Here is a 460-nt window from a genome sequence, read left to right as displayed (position 1 = left end):
ACTGTTAAAACCTGTCCTCTTTAGAGATCAAAGGGGAAGCCTGCTGTGTTGGCCAAACAGTGGAGAAAAGTCTGCTTCTCTTGATTTCAAAGACCAAGGTGCTTATCAGCTAGGTTCCCTTTTCTCAGGAGCATGAGAAGTCCTTGGGATCCTGTTGGTGAGGGGGCAGGGCTATCTGAACCTTAACATTCCAGCCTTTTGTGTTATAGGATTGGGGGCGCCATTGTCATCTTGCTACTTCCTGATGGACAGGGTCGACATGGGGGGGCTGGATTAGGGGTAGGTCAGACAGCAGGGGTTCCCTCTTCATGCATCTTAACAGGGTCCTCAGTGGTTGACAGGAGCTTGTGTACATGTGGAGGGAAGGAAAGTAACAACTGATTAAAATAAGTAAGAGTTAGTTTTTGGATTTGGTCCTGAAAATATCTGATGAGGCAAGGAGCAATGGTTAGCACCAAGG

The sequence above is a fragment of the Nannospalax galili genome, unplaced genomic scaffold (genome assembly GCF_000622305.1).
Source record: "Nannospalax galili isolate Female #2095 unplaced genomic scaffold, S.galili_v1.0 scaffold39, whole genome shotgun sequence".
NCBI lineage: Eukaryota > Metazoa > Chordata > Mammalia > Rodentia > Spalacidae > Nannospalax > Nannospalax galili.
The sequence above is the reverse complement of the archived record's forward strand: the minus strand, read 5'-3'. Positions refer to the sequence as shown.